At 41.4% G+C, this 23205-nt stretch overlaps 1 protein-coding gene across 3 annotated transcripts in view; it reads left to right on the top strand.

Annotated features, from left to right (window-relative positions):
* The first annotated feature begins 11501 nt into the window (after nucleotides 1–11501).
* GRAP2 (GRB2-related adaptor protein 2) overlaps nucleotides 11502–23205 on the top strand; it is a 67702-nt gene continuing 55998 nt past the window's right edge. For all 3 annotated transcript variants that reach the window (XM_005871380.2, XM_014543850.1, XM_005871381.2), the window contains exon 1: nucleotides 11502–11675. The gene's annotated coding sequence lies outside the window, so the exon portion shown is untranslated. The remainder of the gene's footprint in view (nucleotides 11676–23205) is intronic.

The following is a 23205-nucleotide window of genomic DNA, read 5'->3' as shown; positions in this document are numbered from 1 at the left end:
AGGTAAGACAAGTTTGAAGGTGAGATAGGAGAGGAGAGCAATGGCATAGGAGTGTATGTAACTGCGTTATAAAACCCTTGTCAGGTCATTGGTCCCTGTTTCTGCTGTTCCCAAATACAAATGATTAATCATCATCTTGACAAGGCATCAATTTCCTGCAAAGAAAAGCACACACAAAAATGTAAGTTAATGTCTACTGAACAACAAGTCAGTCTAAAAAATCTAACTTTAGTTTCTAAATCAGCCCCTCACATCAGCCAGAATTGAGGGTATATATAAATGTTTCTAAGGTCATTATGGGATAATCTCTCATAAGGGATTGGCCTACTTAATTTAGAGCAATATAAGTGGTCTTTCTAGTCCTAATGGTTCCCGCAGAAAATATCATTCATCCTCTTTGGCCAGAAATAAAATTATTACAAAGCATTTCATGGACAGTGGACAACTTAGTGTAAGAAAATAGGACTTGGGCCCTTGCTGATTTGGCTCAGTGCATAGAGCATTGGCCCTGGACTGAAGGGTCTCAGGTTCAATTCCAGTCAAGAGCACGTACCTCGGTTGCAGGCTCGATCCCAGGCCCTGGTTGGGGCACGAGCAGGAGGCAACCAATTGATGTATCTCTCTCACATCAATGTTTCTCTCTCTGTGTTTCTCCCCCTCCCTCCCACTCTCTCTAAAAAATCAATGGAAGAATACCTTCGAGTGAGATTAACCAAAAAAAGAAAAGGAAAATGAGACTTGGGCTCTGACATATGATGCGTAAGATTAGTTATAATATGTAAAAATATTAAGTTCTAAAAGTAATTAAGATGGTGAAAATTGAGTCTTAAAGTCACCAAGTAACCCTATGGTCATATTCTTTTTAGAACTACAGGCCATTAGAATCAGATCTAAATGTGGTCTGCTTTCTTGTCAATCAAAAGGGGGAAGGAAGGGTCACCAACTATTAAGACAAGTAGTTGCACCTCAGTGGACTCCACATCTGACTCATGGCACTAAAGCAATGTTTAGTCCTAGTAAGACCAGTACATTCAAGGAAAAGGTTAAATTACTTTCTTTACTCAACTTTAAAAAATAAAGTCTGAGGTTAGAACAGTATGATTCAAACAGTGTAAGAATTTTCCTAAAATCTGAAGTGATAGGCATGTCTCTCTCAGATCTCAAAACAAGTACACAAAGAAAGTCCCATGTAGGTTGATAAAAAAACAACAACAACATTAAAACTTAAAAGGGGTACGCAGCCCCAAAACTTTAAATGATGCTTGTGAATGATCAATTCTCATTTTACATGAAACTCTTCCCTTTCTTCTTTTTGATTATTTTGTATTAAGGTGGGTCAATTAGTTTGCAATTTCCGTAGTGATCACCACTGATGACCACCAAAATAGTACACACCAAATTGATTTCAAGCCCTGTGAGCATCTAGACTCAATGAAGCCTCCACAATCTATAATTAGATTTTGCTAGAGAAAGTGTATACATACAAAAGAAAATGGTTAAAATCCATAACAAATGTGTTTGTTATTTTAATTTTGTTTTGTTTCTCTTCCTTGACCTTCTCAACTCCCAGTTCAGGCTTTATTAATTCCTGTGTGTGTACTTATGGAAAATATAAATTTTCAGAAGCATCCTAAATGGATTATTATGTCCTTTTTTAAAAATAAGAGATAATCTTTTTTTTAATACAACACATCCTCAAATAAGCAAGATAGAAAATGCATCAGTTTAATTAAGATTTCTCAGAAAGAGACTATCGTCAACCCAGGAAGAAAAAAAGAAGTTGTGTGGTTTTTAATTTTTCTGATTTTTTCTCATTTTCACTTCAAATACAGCATTTTTATCTGACTCACTACTGCAGCAAAAACCCAGTTTATAAGTTATTAAAATTTTCAATCATGAGAGTTTTCTTTTTCTATTGTCCTTTTTTCCCCTCTACCAAGCTCACTAAATGTAGAGATGCACTGTGACATTGGCTTAGAGCAACAAATATTGATCTGTTTCCTCACAATGCTATTAAAAAAAACAACATCCTGTTAGAATCGTACCCTTCTGTAATTGAACAACAGTCATTAAAAACCCATTTTTTTCTTTTTGGAGAGCTATCTATATTTTGGTGGAACAAAACCCTAATTTTTAGGCTTTCCTATTTTCTCTAACCTGCATTTTTAAATTAAAAAAATGTTTTCTTAAATGAATTTTCTGCCCCAGAAAACTATCTAAATAATAGCCTTCAATCCATATAGTAGTTTAAAATGGATGTTGTTGGCATCATACCAAAATTAAATACATTTCCAACCATTAGAAAAACCAAAAAGAAAAGCATCTGGATACATGAATTAGTATCATTTATTAACATAGGGTACTTTGTAACAAGATAAAGAATATATAAGACACGATCCTACTCTTGATGTGTTCACACTAAGAAGTTCAATTAGCTGTAGCTGTAAATTATATGTTGGTTTATTATGTGTTTTAGACACCTGACTACATGCAAACACTCAATTTACTCATATCATCAAACACTTGATATTATTATCACAATGATGAGACAAAATTAGTGCCCCCAAAAGGTAAATTTTCATACCAGAATTTGGGTAGTCTGACTACTCAAATCCCTATAATACATAGAAATGGAAGGAAGTAAGTTATTCCATACCCCAAATCTATGTCACCTCCTTTGAGAGGCCTTCACTGACCTTGCTAACTACTTACGTCTTCCCATCAAACTCTTTTTAGCACCTGGTGTATTTCCTTTATGGACTTATCATGATCTGTACATATGTATTTGTCATTTGCTTTTTGGCTTTCTCCACCACCAGACTGGCCCTTGGGAGCAGGGACCTTGTCCATCTTATTTACCAGTGTAATCTTATTGACTAACATGTACCTAGCACACATAGTAGGTACTCAAGAAACAGGTGTTGGGTGAGTGGCCAAATGGTTGAATGATTCTGCTTTGGGATAAACCTGCATTGATTCTATATCTTTAGATTATAAACATGACATTTTAAAAATATAACCCAGCTCTTGTAATTGTCCAGTAAAACTCTAGAGTATTGAGCAAATGTTCTCAAATCAATAAATATTTTTTGAATACCTACCACTTATACAGCTTTGTGGGAGATATCTATCCTATATAATAAAAGGTTAATATGCAAATAGACTGAACGGTGGAACAATCGGAACAACCAACCAGTCGCTATGATGTGCACTGACCACCATGGTGCATGTGCAGAACATGGCGGGTGTCTGCCGCAGTGGGCTGGTGGAGCAGGTGAGTGGGGGCGCCAAACCAAGGCAGGGCACCAGTCACTGTCATCAGGACAAGCCCCTAGTAGTTACTGAAAATTCTTTGCTCCCACGCGCCGTAGTCCTGCCCAGTGTTCGCACCTGCTGCCGGCGTCGGCTCCACTCACACCTGCTACTAGCGCCAGAGCCGCCGCTCGCACCCACTGCTAGTGCTGGCCCCGCTCACACCCACAGTCAGTGCCAGAGCAGCTGTTTGCACCCGCTGCCGATGCCCAGCACCGGTCCCATTCGCTTGGCGCCATCAGCAGGTTCAAGTGGCGGCTGCCAGCCCTAATTGTCCCTGAGGGCTTTTCCACCTCCCCCTGCTCCTGAGGCGTGATCGGGGCAGCAGCCGCAGCTTGCACCCACTGCTGGCGCTGGCCCCAATCACTCAGCACCCTCAGCGGGTGTGAGCGGGGCCGGCACCATCAGCGCATGGGAACAGTGGTGGCGGGAGCGGGGCTGCTGGCAGACAGGGGACCTGGGGCCGCAGTGGGAGCGGCTGGGTGGGGGCGTGGAGGATGGGCTGAGACCCACCCCTGTGCCCACAGTTCCTTTCAAGGTACACAAATTTTGCACTGGGCCCCTTGTGTGTGTGTGTGTGTGTGTGTGTGTGTGTGTGTATGTGTGTGTGTGTGTGTATATATGTATATATATATATAGCTTAATATGCTAATTGTCCCTCGAACCATTTGACTGGTCGACCAGTCACTATGTTGTGCACTGACCACCAGGGGGCAGATGCTTCAACTGGTAGGTTAGCTTGTTGCTGGGGTCAGGCCAATTGGGACTGGGTGAGATGGGCCGGACACGCCCTAGAGCCCTCCACAGTCCCTCCCCGGCCCCGATTGTGATCCAGCCCCGATCATGAACCAGTGGGGTCCCTCGGCCTGACCTGTGCCCGTTCACAATCCAGGACCCCTTGGGGGATGTCAGAGAGCTGGTTTTGGCCCGACCCCTGCAGGCCAGGCCAAGGGACCCCACTGGTGTACAAATCCGTGCACCAGGCCTCTAGTAAGAAATATAAAACACAATCCCTACATTAAAAACACATCATTAAGAATCTATTCCCATTAAATAACTCCAAAATTAACAAATGAAGTAGAAGAGGTCTCTTTTCTTTTTAGGTTTATCCACTTCCACAATGCTTTGCCAAAAGCTGTTTCCTCCCACAACTTTGCCTGGATCAATACCGGAAATCATTTAACTTATCAAGGGACATTAAACTATTGGTCCACAATTTCTTATCCAAATCCATTGAGGCCAGATGAGTTGTAGAATTCAAACTCAATTTTTAATTTTTATTTTTTACTTTTGAAGGGTAATGCCATGCCTGCGCTACATACCTGTACATATGTATTTGTCATGATACCCACAGTAAGGTGTGGGGCCACTATGAACAGTCAAACATTAACATGACTGCAAACAAAACCTATAAATATATGGAATAAATGAAGACAAATGGCTCGTTTCAGTTCAGGTCTTGGCACCAAATAAGTTAGGGGGGAAATTGGTTTTCAAAACGTGTTGGGTATTAAAATTGAGGCTAAGGGACTGAGTTGCTGAAACGCCTTTTTCCAAAGACAGAAAACCGTAACAAGAACCACATCAAAGAGGCGGGGTGCCAAGAAGCATCTCTAGAAACATGGATTTAGGGCAGCGCGATCATGAGCAGAAAACAGCTCTTGTGTTTGTTTGTATAGGTTCTGCCTGTAGACATGAGTTCAGCTCAGGAGGAAATAAGGTCTGACCAAGACGGTCCCTATAAAATGATTAGAGAGAATTCCATGGACATTAGATGTACCTGTTCCGATGGAAAGAACATTGTCGGAGCCCCTCCCGCGTGTTCATTAACGAACTCTATTCGTTTTCCCGCGTTTACCATGTGACGGGCTGCATTCTAGGAACTGGAGGATCGGGCGCACAAGCCACAGTCACCGCCCTCAGGAGTCACTGGCTACTCTCTGCTGCGAGCTCACGTGCACCTGTCTCATCTCACTAGTTTAACAAGGACCCCAAAGGCAGGGATGGGAGGCCCTGCTCTGCCACCTCCTCTCTGGGCCTCGGGTCCCCCGCCGCCGCCAAAGGACTCATCACCACGCAGGCAGGACAGTTAAGAGGAAGAAAGGAGATGCTGGGGAGGAATTCTGTACGGGAAGGGTGTTGGCTGAGAGGGAACCGACTTCCAGCGACTGCCCTCTGAGAGCTCTCAATGGACTTGGGAGGGGGAGGCTGGGCGCGGAGAAGCTTCTAGAAAGCGGGAGTGATGGGATGGCGTCACACAGCAGGGACCTTCCCTCACGCAGACTGTGCGGACCTCGACCCCCTTTCACCGGTACCCGGATGGCACCGGCACCACAGGAGACAGGAGCTAAGCGGCCCCTCCACGCCGACCTCCGACCTCCGACCTCCGTTTCCGCCCCCTCCTCCAAAGGGAATCTACCTGAGCAGAAAGTCCAGCTCTCGCGTCGGGACCTTTTCCCACTCAAATTCAAGCCGCGGCTCCCCAGACCTATCCGCCTCCTCCAACCAGGCCCAAGTGCCTTTGCCCCGTCCCACTTCCGCTTTCCCACTTCCGGTCCCTCACTTCCGGCCGCTAGCTTGCCTTCTCTCCTCGGTCTGGTGCGTGCGGCTCCCAGGGTCTCGAGGGCGAGGGGTGCGAGGGGTTAAACCCAGCTTGCGGGGACCAGGTGGGACGAAGGTAAATGTCTTCATTGAACACTCTGTTGAATGTGGTGCGGCCCTACGTCTCCTTTCAAAGACTACATGTTACAGTTTTGTGTTGGTGTAATGTGAACTGACGAGAAGTGCCATCCGCAGCCGATGTCCCCCTCAAAGGACAAAGCATGTAAAAAAGTCGTGTCTAGAGATGGGAAGAGCAGCATGCGTGATGGGCAGTGACGGAGAGCCCCCAGTGATGACCCGCAGTAGGCCCTGGAAGATTCCGCTGGTCTCTGGTGAACACCCACTAGGTGCCGGGCACCCCACCAAGCAGTAAGGACCCGGACATAAAGCACAATCCAGTGCCCCGGGGTGTGCAGGCTGGTGGGAGTGGAGTGACAGCCACCGTCACTGAAGACTGTGACTGAGACGTGTATGGCGGCGTCATAAGAGAGGAGCAGGCAGCTAATGATGCCGGGGAGTGTTTCAGGGCAGGTTTCACCGAAGAGTTTACATGGGATTTGAACCTTAAGAAATGACAGGGAGGTCACTGAATAAGCAAAGTAGAGGAGGCTGTTAGAGGGTAAGGACCCCTCGTGTGTAAAAGCCTGAACGCTGAGCGGGCTTATTGCCTTGGGAAACCTGCCAGGACTGTAGTTACTATGGCTATGGCACCGGCTGTTAGCAGAACAGCGGAGGGAGGTGAAGTGGCCAGAGGAAAATCAGGTCATGAGGGACCTTGTCCCTGCTGCTAGGTGGTTTTATCCAGTAGGCATTGGAAATATAAGCAAACCTATGTTTGAAAGCACGCTGGTGGCGGAGTGGAATACGTCAGCATTCTCCGAGGATGGAGGGAAAAGACTCAGAGAATAGGAAAATGCTTAGTAGATGCAGGTAACATTTGTTTTTCATTCTTACTACTTTCGATCATAACAGCCCACCTTGTTCCTGCTGACATGTAGATAGGTACGTATCATCTAAAATGTAGGAGGTACGAAAGAAGTTGGTCTGCTTGAAATATTGCTTAGCCGGCTGTAATATGGAGGAGTGGGGTAGCAGCAGAGGGAAATAGAAAAGGTGGCCAGGAAAGAGATTGTCCAAGGCCATGAATGTCATGCTAAAGGGCTATTCTGTAAAGTAAGGGGAGAGGAGGAGGACAAACACAAGTCTTTTATATATGGAGTTATAGTTTATGAAGATTTTTTCCTAAGCATATCTTATGTAAATTTCAAAGGAACTCTGAAAAGTAGGCATTAATTATCCCATTTTACATATTGAGGCAGTGAGCTTGGGGAACATGCATTCATTCTGCATGATTGAGCACCTGCTGTGTGCCGGGCACTCTGCTGAGCCAAGGAATACAAGGAAATTATAGTCTAATATCTCCTAGAGGAGGCAGGAATAAATCAGCAATTACAATAGGTTGCCATGAAAAAGGCAAGGATAAAGTGATATGGGAGCAAAAAAGGGATTTGTTAGGGAAGGCTTCCTAGAGTAGGTGAACTTGAGCTTGAGTTTGCAGGAACAAATAGGTTACATCGTGGCCCACAATTATTCAAGTAGCATTCAGCTAGCAAGTGATTTAGCTAGAACTTGAACGCAAATGTGCTGTGTCCAGTTCTGTGCCCTTTCCCCTACCCTAAGGATTAATCTTTGGTCCTTGATGTTGAGCTCCGTTGATATTCTCCATCACAAGTCTCCCTGTGGTATTTTGAGAAGGGCATTTTAAACCCATTCATTTTCTCCTTTTAGACTGAATCTCTGGATAAATTTAAAAGGGAGTGGATCAGGCTCTGCATAAGTGTAGTGCTACCTACCTAGTGGAATTAACTCCGTTAAAGTGCCATTATGTAAGAGGTCCTTTTTATCTGCTTTCCTCCATTTGGGGGCACCATAATTTAGTTGCAGTACTGTAGTATTCGCCAAACACAGACTTCGTTTTACAATAATAACTTGGTGTGCTCCTCCCCACCCCCGAAACTCAGAGTTTTATAGAAGTCAGCAAAGTTTTATTCTCTTGATTTCTAGGGCATCGCTGCTCCTTCTCACCTTTTTGGCTGGTTTCTTCTCATTTCTCTGACCCTCTCAACTTTGGAGCGGCCTGTTCTCTGTATTTATTCTTTAGGTGGCTTTATCCAGTCTCAGCTTTTAACACCCTTCTCTTTCAACAGCTCTCAATGTTTCATAATCAGCTCTAACCTCTCCTGACCAGCCCCCCTACTGGTATTTCTCATAGACATCTCAAATTTAATATGTCCCGAACCAAATTCCTGACTTTCCAAACCTGCTCCCCCATCTCAGTAAGTGACACATCCTTGCTTCTGGTTTCTCAGGCCATGACCTTGGAGTCATCATTGACTCGTCTCTTTGTCACACCGCGCATCATATTCATCAGCTCATCTTTCATACTAAATCTGGGTAATATGTGGTCCGTAGTTAATAAATGGTATATCAGTGACATATTCTAATACACAATAAAATAATAATATCTGTGTTTCAAGACTTTATGGTCACCCTGTATATTCAGAATTCAGTTACTTCCACAACCTTCACTTCCCACAAGCTGTCTTAGGTTGCCATCATCTCTTGCCAGGAATAGTACAGTAGCCTCCTAACTGGTCTCCCTGCTTCTGTTCTTACTCTCTTATAATCTAATCTCAACACGACAACTGGAGCGATTCTTTTAAAACTTAAAACCCAAGTCAGATCATATATGGTAATATCCAGTTCAAAATCTTCCATTGACTCCCATCTCACTCAGAGTAAAACCCAGAGACCTTGCCATGGCTAGCAAGGCCCTAATGTTCTGGCCCCTGTCTCTCTCTAACCTCCATCCCTACAGACTTGCTCCACCTTAAGCCTTTGCATCTGCTGGTCCCTATACCTGCAAAAGCTGTTTGCCCAGAGAGCTATTAGGCTGGCTCCATGGCTTTATTTTGGACTTTGCTCAAACTTCCTTTGATCTCCCAGTAAAATCACAACCCCCCACCTCAGCCACACTCCCTATGACTCTTGCCCCATTTTATGTTTCTCTGTGGTGGTACAACCATCTGACACCCGTCCTGTTTCTCATTGTGCCAGAAGTAAGATTCAGGATGATAGGAGCTAAGTTTTGTTCACTGATACATTCCCAGCACTTAGAACAGGCCTAACACAAAGTAAGTGTTCAAACATTATTTACTGAATGAGTGAGAAGAGAGTGACTGGATCTAAACTATTGAATAAGAACGCTCTGTGGTGGTACAACCATCTGACACCCGTCCTGTTTCTCATTGTGCCAGAAGTAAGATTCAGGATGATAGGAGCTAAGTTTTGTTCACTGATACATTCCCAGCACTTAGAACAGGCCTAACACAAAGTAAGTGTTCAAACATTATTTACTGAATGAGTGAGAAGAGAGTGACTGGATCTAAACTATTGAATAAGAAGTACATATTACCATAGAGTTAGATTAAACATGGTTATGCACAAGAAGTTCTGATATTAACAACGATTCCCTCAAAAAGAATTGCTAAAAATTTTTAAACAAGTATAGTATTAAAAGAAAAATTCTCCACTGTAGATAAGTTGAGATTTCACATATTCCTAAACCCTCCCAATTTGGCTTATATTCTTCTGAGTGTCCATGATGGGGTGAGGGCTGAAATGCTGGCAATCTCACATTACAGTCTTTATTCTAAGGTTCTGCCTTTGCACTTGTTCAGTGACAGAGCTGTTATGAAATAAACCAATAAGTGGCCTTGCTATCCTCCCAATAGGCTCTCTCACATCTACTGATTGTTACTTACTACTGAAATAACTTCTCTTAGAGATTTTTCTGTTCTGCACTCTGCCCATACTTGTTAGGGGCGGGGTTATATTTTGCTCCCAGGAATGCAGTATCCTGTGGAAAAGTAGCTTCCTCATTATGGTGCAAGCTAAAAACACCATGGTACTTCCTATAGAGCACTACTCAACTTTTCCTTTCTTCCCACTCCCCAGCCATGGAAGTTTAGGGATTCAGTGTTTAACCAATAACTTGGGATAAGTACTGTGGCCAGAGGATTCAGTGTTTGAAAACCAGCAGTGGAGCTGCTGAGGACACAGAGACCAACCTTGAGATGTCATTGTTTTAAAATCAGCAACATGTTGTTATCTTGAAATTTCTGTCTTTACGTGTGGAAATAATGGGGACCCTGTTCAGACACAACTTGAATTTAAGGAAATTCAGCACGCTGGCATTATTAAAAAGTCCTTCTTTAAAGAGTTGGGAGTAGCAAATTACTTCTTTTAACTCATTTAACAAATACAGGGTGTCCCCAGAAAATGTATACACATGTTAACAGTTCAATTTTGAAAAAGAAATGTATGTTATTAAACACTGTCTTTATAATTATTCAAAGTGTGTATATATATTTTTGGGACACCCTATATTTACTGAGCATCTACCTACTATGACCAAGGTACTCTGCTGATTCCACACCAGATTCTTCTTTTCTATTTCAATTTTTTAAAAAAGAAAATCATTACCAAATAAAAGTTCAAAGGGGTAAATCTTGAGCAAGGTTTTAAGTATAAAGGGGCAAAGAGATAGAAAAGGATACCATTTCACAGTATAGAATAAGTTTCCATTTTAGAACCCCAAATTGAGTCTTATATAATACCTTTCTTCTTAGTCTTCAAGGGATTGATGTTAGGAATATCCTGTGAGCCAACAGTTTCCTCTTTGTCGTGGGTCCAGTTCCCCAACTCTGAATGAAATAGAAACGTGTCTAATTTTGTGCAAAAGATGCAACGTTGCAATCCATTTTCCAACAAGAGAAAAGAGAGGGAAAGAGGCCTTCACAAGTTGTACTTGTTATGGGAGGGAGGAACTTAGAGAGGCGGGTGAGTTATAAATTTGAAGATAAGAACTAAGAAAGTTGAGGTGACAAAAATCTTTAAGGCAGTAAAAAAAAAAATCTTAAAATTTCAGAAATCCTTAAGTCCAACCAACTCAAGAGAAAGTGAATCCCAGAAGTTGAAGTAGCCAGTCCCAGTTCATGTCCTGACTGTGGTAAAGCATGTTAGAACGCATCCTGGCTCAGCTTTTCTCTTTGTTTGTTTGTTTGTTAAGGGTAATATTATGGGCTAAGTGCACTCAGAATGCATTTTCCCTGGGATTTTAATATTGTGAGTGAACCAGAGTGGTATTAAGTAAGTGCCCCTAAGAATTCTTAATGTTTCTATGGATGTTTGGCTATACTAAGAGAAAATGAGCGTTTTCCTTAAGACCAGCAGCAGCTTGCCAATAGATCATCACCAGGATTAGAAATTTTCTTATGTGAACATAATGGTTCAGGGGGAAATTTGTTAAAACTGAAACCAAGCATAAAGAAGCAAAGTGTTTCAGTGAACCTCCTGCATTTTAGTTCAACTCTGGCAGCAAGAAAACAAAACCACATAATCTAAGGCTCACACCCAACTCTCTGAAGCCCCATATCTGCTAGTTCCTGTGTGGTTTGCCTGCACACTGCAGGACTGACTGGGGGTAGTTTGGAGGAGGGAGTAAGAAGTAGGGAGGAGGAGGAACTTTAATGTTTCTGTGAGCGTGTACCCTCTCTTTAGTGTGGTAGTTGGAAGACAGCGCATCTGTACTCTGAAATGCAGTAATTTGTATGTGAATGCATCTTCCTTCTTGCAGGAGAGGATTCTAATAACTCAGTGTCAAAGCCAAGATACAGACTCAACCGCTTCTCTTCTAAAAGGTATGTCATTATACAACGTCGGTCCACATTCTCTAGACATCTTGAACAGTTTTATAATTTGCAGAATGCTCTCTATGAGTCAGTTCTAATTAAAATGAACCCCATGGGCTCTCCAAATATTGCTGTTAATACTTTGGTCCATCAGCTAAGGTCTCTAAATCTTTTGCTGTGGCAATGGCTGTGGTGATAGGATTTGACTTCTCTCTGGCAAGTGAACTAGTAGAAGACCTGTTCCTTACCCAGCCCATTACAGAAAAATACCTCCACTGACTGGCTTCTGAGCCAGATCAGAGAGAGACTTTAGGCCCTGGGATTACCAAAGTGAAATTTCACTTCACCATAGTCAGCATTTAATTCAAACTGGGGAGTGGAGGTGAGGGGCTGAGCAGCAATGAATGAACACTAGTACTCTGAGGTCGGGATTTCTCTTATTGCTCTCATTTCTACTTCTGTTCGTATTTATGTTGCCTTAACAAAGAACTCCAGTTTGGGCTTCTTTACAAAAAGAAAACGTTGTGTTGAAATAGATTTTGAGAAGAGTGCTGTCTATCTTTGTCTCTTTATTAACTGTTAACGCTATATCCCTAAGACTGTCTTTAGTTCAGGCACCAAGTCTTAAGACATCTCCTCTATGCTCTTTGCCCCACCTGTTCCTGAATGTGAGGATTGAACACACCTGCCAAGGATTTTACTAACGTTAAAATATTGTATGTATTTAAACACAATTTTGTGGGAAAAATTTATTGTATTTATATACCCCAAATTAGGCCTTGTTAATTAAGCACATGCTCTTAATTTGCACATTACTGAAAATAAGCATCCCTAGATCAATTAAGAGAGGAAAAATTTAGAATCTAAAAATCCAATGGAAAGGATTACATGTTGCTAATGTTGTGTCATCTGAGAATGGGAAACCTCAGGCTGAAGACTTTTCTATACAACTACATTTGTCATAGATTGTTTAGCTCCTTAGTGGTCCCCTCTCCCCTTTTTTTCTTATTTTTGGTTTCAGAAAGAACATTTACTGTAAGTATATTCTGCTTTAACAAGCCAGTGTAATTTTTTATAAAACTTAATATTTATAAAATAACTTAAAGTGATTCTCTTTACAAAAGGATCCATTGTTAAATAAAGAAAACTATGTAATAGTCAGCTAAGTGCATTTAAATTTCAAGTTTTAAAAATTCTGATTTGTACTCTTTTTGAGAATTATTTTGTGTTTTTTATTAAAGAGAGACAGCCCTATATCATTGAATAAAATTACCTTTTTAGATTGAACTGGGAGTGTCTCCCCTGTTGTAAACTGTAATCTTATTCTCCCTAAATTATAATAGATTTTATCATTTTAAAAAGACTTTACTGAAGCAGAGGGGAAGGAGGTGGTCAATTTGTTCAATATGAAGAAATATCTCTATTGCTAATATAATATCCTTTTGAATTTCTTCCACATATTAGACCCTGATGAAAATCCCTTTTATTTTTTTTAATCTCAGTAGTTCTATGTCTACCTTACAGGGATATTATAAGAATAAATGAGTTAACATAGATATGAAGTGCCTTAGGAAAATGGCACTATGAAAATGCAAAATGATACCATTATTATTTTTTTAATCTTGATCATTTTCTTCCCACCTCTTATACAAAGTATATCTCACTACCTAAAGCCATCTCTTTGAGAACCATTGCCTTCTGGACGAGCTGAAAATGACTCTAGTTTCCCCATATTAATTGATTCTCAGAGAATAACATCCACTGGTATTGGTGACTTGTAGGGTTCATGCCAAAACTTGAGCAAAACTTGCGTCTTTTCCTGAATCAAGAAAAGTCTACAATTGTTCAAAAATGTGTCATTAAGTGTGATTCCATCAGTATTTTCTAAACAAGTAATAGTAGTTGCTTCTGGATTAGTCCTAGGGACAGATTTTTCATTTTCGTGCCCTTGCAAAACAAACTCAAAACTTGGTCAAGAATCTTCATGACCTAAGCTATTTGAATCAAAGGATAGGGTCGAATGGCCCCCATTTTGTCCATCTCAAGTACTTGCCCAGCATATCTTGATCCGTAAAGAAACAACACAACCTCCTCTCCCTCTCCCTCTCTATCTATCTCCCTCCCTCTCCCTCCCTCTCTCCTTCCTTCCCTCCCTCTCTCTCTTCTTCTCTCCCTCTCTCCTCTCCTCTCCCTCTCTCCCTGTCTCTCTCCACTTTGCAATCCTCAGAAAAGCATACTACATACATAAATGAACATTGACAAACGTTTATTGGGCATTTACTATGTGTTAGGCACTGAATTCTCTTCAACAACTATTATTAAGTTTTCAATAAGCTTGAGCCAATAGGAATTTAGTAACTTTTTTTAAAAAAAATTTCTTTTTAAATATTAATTCAGAGGCAAACGTTTTAGGTAGTTAAAACATGAAACTATTACTAAGTACATGAAAATAAAAGTCCTACATGTTCTCCAAAGATATAAGGCATATATCTTATGAAAAAAGTGAAGAAAATGTTCAAAGTTAAAGTTGAAATATTGATACAATTAACACCTCTATAACACCTAGATTCAACAGTTGGGAATTTATTGCTATATTGGTTACATTTGTATGTGATTTCTTTCTGAACTACTTGTAAGTTATAGGCAGAATGACATTTCATCTCTAAATAATTCAGTACATCTAAGAATAAGGACATTTGCCTGTATTACTACAATGCCATCATTAAACCTAAGAAAATGAACAGTAATTCCTTAATATTATCTAATATCTAGGCCATATCTAACTTTCACCATTCGTCCTTGAAATTTCTTCCATACCTAAAAAAAAACAAAACAAAAACAAAACTAGATCTGATTGTTAAAAAGGAAAGCACATTTTTGCCTTGGTGTTTTATGTCTTTTTATTTGACATTGAATTTTTTAAAAGGTTAGGCCATTTATCTTGTGGAATGTTCCACATTCTGGATTTGTTGTTGCCTCATGATATCATTTCATTTCTTCCTTTACCCCGTGTATTTCCTGTAAGCTCAAAGTTAGACCTAAAGCATTTATTATATTTCGAGGGAGCATTTGTTACAAGGTGCTCTGTATTGCAAGAATACAGAGCACCTTGTAACAGGAGGCACCGAATGCCAGGTTGTCCCTCTGTTTGTGATGCTCAGTTTGATCGTGGTTCAAGGTAGCGACCTCACTCCAGGGATCTCTGTCGCAAAGCTACTTTCTCTCCTTTGCAATTGAGAAGTAACCTGAGCAGGTGACACTTTGGCACATGGTAATATCCTATGTCCCAACAAACTTCACCAATGACTTCAGGCGATAATCCTTGCCTAAATCGACTAATCCTGTAGGGGTCATATACATCTTAGTACACTTTGAAGAAGGATTACACATACAAATTCATCATTATCAGCAGCAACAGCAGATATTTATTTTTTATAAGTATTTTTCACTTTTAAAAATTTTATTGTTTGATTTTAGAGAGAAAGAAAGGGAGGGAGAGAGATAGAAAGAGAAACATTGATTTGTTGTTCCACTTTGTGCATTCATTGGTTGGTTCTTGTATGTGCCTTGACCGGGGATCCGGCCTGCAACCTTGGCGTATCGGAACGATGCTCCACCCAACTGAGCTACCCGGCCAGGGCAACAGGAGATATTTTATTGAGTGTATACGTTCAGGTATCAACAACAACAAGTAACATTTACTGAATGCTTGCTATATTTTATTGAGTGTATACGTTCAGGTATCAACAACAAGTAACATTTACTGAATACTTGCTGTGGAGCCAGACAGTCTGGGTTTGAGGCCAATCCTTCAGTTACTAATTGGGCCAACTGGGACAAGTTATTCAGTCTTTCTGTGCCTTAGTTTCTTAAGCTATAAAATGAGAGTAATAATTGCACCTATCTCATCGTATCGTTTTGAAGATGAAATAACTTATGCATATAAAGTTTCTAAAACAGTGTCTGTTATTTGCCAAGCACTGGTCTGGCACTTAGCAAGTATTAACTCATTTGCTTCTCATAATGGCACAATGAAATAAGTGCTAATATTATCCTTCTTTCACAAGTGAGGAAACTGAGGTACAGAGAAGTTAGGTAACTTGCACAAGGTCACTTAACTAGTATGTGGTAGAGTTCAGATTTGAACCCAGATGGTCTGATTCCAGAGCATTCTGTATGAAGACTGGCACCTGTCAGGGAGAAGTGACACAAATGAAACTGAATGGAAATCAGTAACAGGACCCCTCACTCCCCAAGCACCACCACCACCATCCAAGTTTTAAGTTAAGTTATTGAAAATCCGAGAGTATTGCTACCAAAATATGTTTTTGGTTTTGTTCACCTGAATTAGAGCAATAGATGAGTTTACTTATTGCATTTATGTAGCTTAAGGCTCTGTATGAGGGACTTTAAACATAAAGGATAATACTAGGAACTGAAAAATGTAGAACGATGAAGGAGTAGGAAGGAAAAAACTGAAAGGAATAATAGGAGAGGGGAGTTAAGAGACCTCAGAGCCTCAGGACACAAGATGATATTTTGACATATCGTTTTCCACATTCCTGTGCTGTATAAGATGTTACTGCTAAAACACAAGAGTGTAGCCATTGTCAGATTTATAAAAGACCACGCTGGATTTCTTCATGGGACAAAGGATGAGTCTTGTTAGAAGGTGACTTCCCTAATTGGTTATCTCATGCTCTCAGACATCCGTAAATCTGTCTGGCTTCTGAAGCAACTACACAGAAAAGGCCTTACAAGCTGGGGATCAGTCCCTACCCCTTCATTAACATTACAAAAGGGCTCCAGTGCTGTCTTATTTGCTCCTTTGATTGCCATTACAGAAAACTCTCAAGTGTAATTTTCTAAAGAGAACTAAAAATAAATGAGAAAAAAATCCGACATTAATAATGTTTTCATGCATTTCTAACACAGTCATTGCTAAATTGTTTCCGCCTTTTTTATGTTTTTTAATGAAAAGCACTCTAATTGATCAATTGGTCACGAATAATACTTTTCCATTTGTTTTTCTCCACACCTCTCAGCCTTCCAGAACCACAGGTTTAATGTGGCAGCCTACAAATGGTGTATGATTGGTGTCTTTTGTCTGGTGCTTTGTCAGAAAATACTGGAAACAATCTGCTGGGAACTCAGTAGGAACTCAGTAAATAATATGTGGATAGTTCCTCCTGTTAAATATGATTTTAAAGAAAAGTCTTTTTAAATAACTAAGAAAGCCCTAGCGGGTTTGGCTCAGTGGATAGAGCGTCAGCCTGCGAACTGAAAGGTCCTAGGTTCGATCCCAAGTTATGGGCTCTATCCCCAGTGGGGGACTTGCAGGAGGCAGCCAATCCATGATTCTCTCTCATCATGGATGTTTCTATCTCTCTCTCCCTCTCCTTCCTCTCTGAAATCAATAGAAATATATAAAAATAAATAAATAAATAAGTATTACTAGGAAAGTACACAAGTAGAAAAAAATCTGGGTGATTTGTTTGAAATTTGTATTCATTTTATAGGTCACAGATTTTTAGCACCTTATGGAGCAAAACGTGAAGTCAGATTTGATCCCCTCCCCCAAAGAGAATTATATGCTAAAATTATGAATTATTATTAATTATACCCTTATTATTAAGGCTAGCAGGGAGATCTCAACCATATGCTAAATCTAAGGAAAGTGTCGTATTTTAATACAGTATGTAAACTCTTTAAGTTGATCATAAATATGTTGATATCCAAGACAGCACATAGGTTTTCTCTGGTGGTGGTGAGGTGGGGGTGGAGGGGAGTGTCAGAGACATTTACAAAGCTGAGGAAAGCTATAGAAATTATCTTGGGTGGGGGGGCGGCAAGGGGAGGAGGATATATCTAGCTCTCAGCCGCACACCCCTTTACACAGAATTTCCATTGGTCCATGGATCCCCGGAGTCCATCCATATATCTTTGACAGGAAAAATTTCCTTTATTTGGAGTTTTGTCTCTTTTCCCTCTGAGCCTTATAAAGCTTTGAGAAGAGCTTTCACACATTATCTCATTTGATCTGGCTGTGATCTTTGAGGTAGACAGACCGCATATTTTACCTCTCGTTTTGCAGAGTGGGAAAAGTAGAGCTCATGAGGTTAAACCACCTGCTCTAGGTAATTTTGCTAATGTCTGCCAAGACTGTACCACGGCTGGTAAGTTGTAGCCCTGGCCTCCGACTGCACTGGTCTGGGCACAGCATTCTGGAGACGCAGGAACCCTTTCTGGGACTGCTGGAAATCTGAATTCTGGCTCTACTGGAAACGACCTGTGTGACTTTGAACAAGACATTATAACCACTCTGGGCCTCAGTTTCCTTCTTGGTCAAGTGTGAGGTTAGACCACATGTTCTGTAAAGCTCTTTGGGTTCTGTTGCAAACTACCTACTCCCACTGGGTCTGAGAACAGAAATGACCTTTTCTATGATAGATGGCAAGACCTTTCAACCCTTCCCTGTAGGTCATAAGAGCTGGCGTCCAATTCCTGATGGGTTCCTTTGCAATATCCAAATCCTGTTAGAAACTATAAACATCAATAGCGCTTTGATGGCCTGTTTGTGTGTCGTTCTGCTGGTTGCTTCATTTTCCTGCAGGGCTGACTGTCTCACAGCGATTTTGCTCTAACGCTGCTCTGCATCATACAGACATAACACGATATTTTATTATCCCTCTTGGGTAGTTCAGGGTATAATATGGAAATAAATCATGTTGATGGACTTATTTTGGGCTGATAGACCTTATCCTTCTGAAAAGGTTATTTCTCTTGAAGGACCCAAACCTTCCACCCGATTTTTCATTATTAAGAGTTATTTTTATATTTCCTTAATATCCCTGAAATGTGCTTGGAAACTTGAGACTCATGAGAGGCCCTGCAGAGCTGAATGCAGAAGCCCTGAGACAGGAACGATGTGACCAAGCTTTTGGAGGTATTTGGAGAATGAGTCAGTATAATTAGGACAAGTTTGTATGTTAACATTTGTTTCAGATTTATAAAAAGTGTCCATAGCATATGCTGCCAAGTACACAAAATCCATGATATAGTCCCAGTTTAATTCTGAGTCTCTCCGGGAAGCTAAAACAAGCAGGAAATTCTTATGTTCCATATGTCAGGAAACTAGGGTTTTATAACAGCAATTGTCAAACGTGGAACTGCAGAACCAAGGGTCTGCTGCACATTACAGGACCCCCCCTCCCCACCCCCCGTGCGCTCTTGGCCTCTGGACTCATCCAAGCCAGATACCAGCATGGACAGGATGCTACCTCAATAACCAGGAAGCTGGCAATCTTTATTCGTGATTATCAGCTGATGATAAGAAATTGGGGGCCCTGTTTCTCAGCCATTTTGCTCTTTCAATTTTCTAAAAGAGCCTCAGGCTGGCAAATGGCATTATATCAACTTCTTACAGAGAAGTATATAATTTGCTCCGTACCATGTCAGGCCATTGGACTGTGGGAGTTAATACTGTCCGGGGAAGAGAGTGATGGAGCATGAACTTAGTCCCATGTTTTGTATTCTATTCTCAGCTCGTGGATGACTCAGGGTGCCCCATCCACTCCTCTGTGCTTGAGTGAAATTACACCATTCTTTAACCTGCTACCTAAGAGACTTAGGAAGAGACAGGCATTGTTACCTCAAAAGCATTTTTATGTCTTTGATATAAATATCAATATTTCATTTATAAAATGCATAACATGGTACTTTCTTATGTAAACAAACCCATTTGTGGAATTTCTGTCTCCTACACCAATATTGTTAAGTAGACTACTGATTCATTTTAAAAACCAGAAACTGTGTGGTGCTGCGACTTGACACTTGGTACCCTGTAACTACCCAAATAAAGGAGAAAGTCAGAAGTCAAAGACTCCCCCCAGCTGGAGAGTCATTCCCAAGACCTGCACCAAGCAAGACAGAGCTCTTAGAGTGTAAACTCTGTTTTTCTCCAGCATGGACACACAAGTTTTATTTAAAAATGCAAAATGTAGGGAGAAGTTAGTTTTACTACACAGCCATCTCTGTCAGCTTGCATTATTTTATAAAGTGAAGGTTCAATTAGGTGTTATTATCATCAAGAGAGCACGCTGTAATGCTTTGTCATGTAGACGCTGTAAAAAATTACCTGTCTGGTTACTTTAATTCATCTTTGGCTCCCCTCAGTCTCTAATTCACTGTACCCAGATGTACTGAGAACATTTAGGGTAATAAAAACAAAAACAAAATGGTGTCCTTTTCCCTAAGGAACTAACAAGCTATTAGGGAAACTGGGACAAACAGAAGAAAATGCTACTGCAGTGCAGAACTCACGATGAGGAGATAGCAGAGTAAGTGGCTCAAGGCGGGGCTTTGCAGAGAGGGCTTCCTGAAGGAGGTGCACCTGCAGGCAGAGGGGGATGGCTTGTCAAAGAGGCAGAAATACATCCACAGATTTGCACATTTCAAGAAAATCATAGGAGGAGCAGGGTCTTCTTCACTGAAGATCTGTTTATTTTGCAAATGACAGAATTGAGAGGGCTCTCATGATCCCGCCCCCCTCTTGGGGATCTAGAAATTAAACTTCTGCCACTGGAAACTGTACCTTAAGCTCTTCCTCCAGAAAGACTGCTCTTCTCTCATTTCCATCGATGCCCCTCTCTAAGTCTTATCTTTCAAACACAATATCCTTCAGCATGATGTGGTTTTACATGCTGTCTTCATCTTAAGTGTTCATCTCTGTCAGACATCACTTTAAGGCCCCTCCTACACCATAGTGTCCGGAATGGTTCAGAGCGCTCCAGGAGTAGTCTGACAAATGCAGAACACCAGGGAGTAGTATACTCCCTTGATGTATACCTTATACTTCTCTTAATATGGCCCAAGATTGCATAAGCCTTTTGAGCATTCATGTCACACTGCTGACTCATAGTGAAATTGTGGTCAACAAAAAACCCATGAGTTCCCATGTACTACTATTAAGTCAGATCTTTATTCTGTACCTAGGCACAGAGGTTTAAGTGTAGAGAAATTTATCCCTTTTATACTTAATCATATCGGTAACCCCCTATCAAAATATTTCAGAGCTGGCATATTAGTTCTCCTCCCCGCAGGTGAGTGTGTACTTATTTGCTATGAGGGCATAGCTAGTCTCTTGCTGGGTCCCTGGAAGAGGCCGTCAAAGGGTCAGTATCTCCTTCCTATGGATAAATTGTCTGCAACCCTGCACAAATCTATATCTTTAGACAAACTAGTGAGCCTTAACTTTCCTTACTGTAAAATAGGAGCAAATAGGAATGGTTATTTACGTCCCAAGGATACACAGCAAAGATGTCTACAAAACTCGGAGGAAAAGTTACTCAGAGGCCGTATATATGAGAGGAAGAAATTTTTATTTTAAGCTCTTGGCAGCTTTCAGAAGATTTGATTTTCCTTATCACTTCAGGATACAGTAAATAACATTCATTTTTGCAACTGGTTTAAAGTTATAATTGAGTTATCTGATTTGGGGCTGCAGTAACATCATGTGATATCAGTATAATTTCAGTGGACAATTTTTTTGTAATTTGTGTAAACACCATAAGGTGTATCTGTTGTATTGCAAGGCTCTGTTTCAAGCAGTGGTTCTCAACTTTCCTAATGCCGCGACCCTTTAATACAGTTCCTCATGTTGTGGTGACCCCCAACCATAAAATTATTTTCGTTTCTACTTCATAACTGTAATTTTGCTACTGTTATGAATCGTAATGTAAATATCTGATATGCAGGATGTATTTAAGCGACCCCTGTGAAAGGGTCGTTCGACCCCCAAAGGGGTCTCGACCCCCAGGTTGAGAACCGCTGGTTTATAGTGATTCTCCTCTCTCCATCCCCTCTCCCACCCCCATCCTCTTCCGTTAGTAAAACAAGGGCTACGAAGACCTTGAAGTTTAGGTTTTCATCAGACTTTTGGAAACCTCTGAAAGTCTTGCCAAACTAGCGTAGCAGTTCATAGGTTTTCATTTCTAGCCAAAGCAGAGAACTCACAGGTATCTTGTATAATATTTATAATTTTAAGCTAACAGAAATGTCACATTTCAGAACACATTCCTATGAGCAGTTTCATTTATTATAGAAAGGTACAGGGAACATCCAGGTTTTTCTAATCTGCCATTCCAATGCAAATGTTAAGGTTGCTCTCATGATCTTGAAATCATTAAGATTCAACCCCCTCTCCAACCCTCCCCAGTGATTCTGTTTAGGGTCTTGCTATTCAATGTGAAATCTGGGGATCAGTAGCATTGACACCACCTGGGAGCTGGTTAGAAATGAGGATCCCAGACCCTGCCTCTAGCCTACCGAATCAGAATCTTAACTTTCAAAAGGTTCCCCTGGTAATTCTTATGCACAATAAAATATGAGAACTGACCTAGGGGGAAGGGATTTCGTCCCACTTTACCCATTATCTACACTGTGTTGTTATACAAAACTTACAAAATTCCATTTGGTGCTTACTAAGAGTTTAGAGTTGTTAGTTAACATTTTACCAGATTTAAATATTCTGTATACTTCCAGCTTATATACATCCAGCTGTTTCTCAAATATATAACTGGCTCTAAAATACTCTTGCCTTTCTGGGTTCTTATAGAGCAGAAGTTTTCAACAGAGGGTGATTTGGACAACCCCTCCCACCCCCAGGGATATTTCTCAATATCCCCACCCCCTGGAGACATTTTTGATCGCCACAATTTGAGTGAAAGGGGGAGGTGTCACTGGCACCGGGTGGGTAGAGGCCAGGAATGCTACTAAGGACCCTATCGTGCACTGGACAGTCCCCACAACAGAGACCTAACCAGCCCCAAATGTCCATAGTAATGAGGTTGAGAGGCCCTGTGATGGAGGTGTATGGTCTGCAGAGAAAGAGTCAGATGTGCAGCCATGCGTAACAGAATGCCATGGGAAAATGGAGCCACGTGCCACATCATGGTATGGCCAGGCAAAGAGCAAATAGATTGACAGCTGCCTGGGCGATGATGGTGGGGCCTTGGAAGGAAGGGGTTGGAAAATCCAGCCACGGTGAGAGGAGACATCAGGACAGATAGAAGGTAACCAGTTCACACAAAGACAGACAACTTTAGGTGACAGGCTGGGCTCAGAGGCTGCACACAGGGAGGTGTGGGCTGGAGAGACACCAGGCTCCTAGCGGGGATACTAGGTCTGATCTCAAAATCATGTGAGACCTGGAGAACAAGAAAGGATTTCAAGTGTTAGCATAGGAGTACACGGTGGATTTCAACTGCAGTAAGATGTGGACTTGGGGGCAAGGCAGAGTCCCACTTGCTAAAATTGGGACACCCCAGAGCCAGGCCAGCAGCAGGGGGTGAGCTTCTTTAATCCCTCCCAACCGAGAAGTGCTTCGTGTTGTGTTTGCAGTGAGGTTCACTTGCAGGGAGAGGTCAAGTGCTTCCAGCTATGGAGATAGGAGGGCGAGAAGCAATCTAGGTGCTGACACTGGCTGCTGAAAAAATCACAGGATCAGGCCTGGAATAGAACTTGAGAGTGTCTTCAGGTT

Source organism: Myotis brandtii, unplaced genomic scaffold (genome assembly GCF_000412655.1).
Source record: "Myotis brandtii unplaced genomic scaffold, ASM41265v1 scaffold339, whole genome shotgun sequence".
Lineage (NCBI taxonomy): Eukaryota > Metazoa > Chordata > Mammalia > Chiroptera > Vespertilionidae > Myotis > Myotis brandtii.
Note: the sequence above shows the minus strand (reverse complement) of the source record. Positions and strands in the feature narration are given on the sequence as shown.